We start from the raw sequence: 1,830 nt of genomic DNA, 5'->3' as shown, positions 1-1,830 counted from the left end.
CCACTCTCTCGACAGTAAGCTAGGCTTCTTCCAACCTTCCAGGACCTGCCTAAGACTAGGACTGACCTTGGAAGCCACACCTCTCATTGAAGTGTCATCCCGTGCTGTGTATGTGTTGTTCAACAACTGTACGGCCAAAGACATCAACGTTCCCAAAGCCAGTCACCTGGGATGGCTCGTCAACCAGGCGTTCCACGATTTTGAGCTAACGGTACCTGTCATAGGCCCCATACCAGCCCAACTAATGTTAGATGAATATGATGACACAGTGACATTCCCAAGACCCAATGAAATCATTGCCATCACTTCGCACAAATCCAACAGATCCTGAGTGAGGCGGATGCCCTCCACAAGGAAGCAGAGCGCCAAGGACTCAAAGAGGTTCTGTACAAGTACAAAGACTCCTTCACAAAGGATTCCCTGGACTGTGGCCTGACCAACATCCACACGGTACGCATCCCGACAAGCCCAAATGCACCACCCACATTTGTGCGGCAGTACAAGATTCCAATAGCGTCATATGAGCCAGTGCAAGAAATTGTTGACTCCATGCTGGAAAAGGGGGTCATCCGGCCCTGTAACAGCACATACTCTGCTCCGATATGGCCAGTCATGAAATCCAACGGCAAATGGCAGCCCACTATCGACTATCGCAAGTTGAACCAGCAAGTACCCTTGTCACGATGGCCAATGACCCAGTTGGACCAAGAGATTCCCAAAATCAAAGGCTCAACGATCCTTTCCACAATGGATGTCGCCTCTGGATTTTGGACAATCCCTGTGCACCCTGATGACCAACACAAGTTGGCATTCACCTTTGCCAATCGACAATACACCTTCACACGGTGTCCCTTTGGCTATGCCAACTCACCAGCTGAATTCAACATCTTCCTGAACAAAGCATGCCCTGATGCCAGAACCAGAGGCAACCTCGTTTATGTGGATGATGTTCTTTTGAAAAGCTCAAATGTGGCAGACCACCTCAAAGAAATCGATCACGTCCTGAACCAGCTGGCAACGGCAGGAGCGAAAATCGCCCTGCACAAAGGACAATGGTGTAAAACCAAACTGAACTATGTCGGCCTGCTCGTCGGACAAGACGGCATCGAACCACAGTCCAGCCGCACCCAAGCAATCCAAAACATAAAGACACCCACTAACATTTCTGAGCTGCGAAGCTTTTTGGGAGTGTGCAGTTACTCAAGACAGTTCATTGCAAGACATCGCACGACCACTAACCTCCCTCCTGAGAAAGGACGAGCCCTTCGTTTGGTCGGAAGCCCAGGACACAGCTATGAGCAAGCTCAAACAATGCCTGTGCTCCGCCCCGTGCCTGGCCTACACAGACCTAAGAAAGGAATTCTATCTGGATGCTGGATTCTCCAATCACTACCTCTGCGCAGGACTGTACCAGCTCCACAACAAAGACAAGCGAGTAGTTGCTTACGCCAGCAAAACCCTGCTTCCCCCAGAATGCAAGTACTCATGCCCACCGCAACAATTCAAATTAGGCCCTCACTCATCGCAATATGCAGAAATAGCGTCCATCCTCATCACCCTGCAAGTTGCTGCATCCCACGACATCAAAGAACTCCTCATCTGTACCGACTCGAACTACGCCCGTCTAAGCTTCTCATGCCATCTAGCTGGATGGAAATAGAATGGATTCAAGACAGCTAACAAAAAGCCTGTCAAACATCAGGAACTCTTCCAAGCATGCGATATCTTTGTCATTGAACGTGACATGATCTTTTATTGGAAAAAGGTCCGAGGTCACTCACGTCAACCAGGACAAGACAAAGATCTCAATGACCAAACTGATGCCCTCAC

This window comes from Sinocyclocheilus anshuiensis, unplaced genomic scaffold, assembly GCF_001515605.1.
Source record: "Sinocyclocheilus anshuiensis isolate Anshui unplaced genomic scaffold, SAMN03320099.WGS_v1.1 scaffold1688, whole genome shotgun sequence".
NCBI classification, from domain to species: domain Eukaryota; kingdom Metazoa; phylum Chordata; class Actinopteri; order Cypriniformes; family Cyprinidae; genus Sinocyclocheilus; species Sinocyclocheilus anshuiensis.
This window is presented reverse-complemented; position numbering follows the sequence as displayed.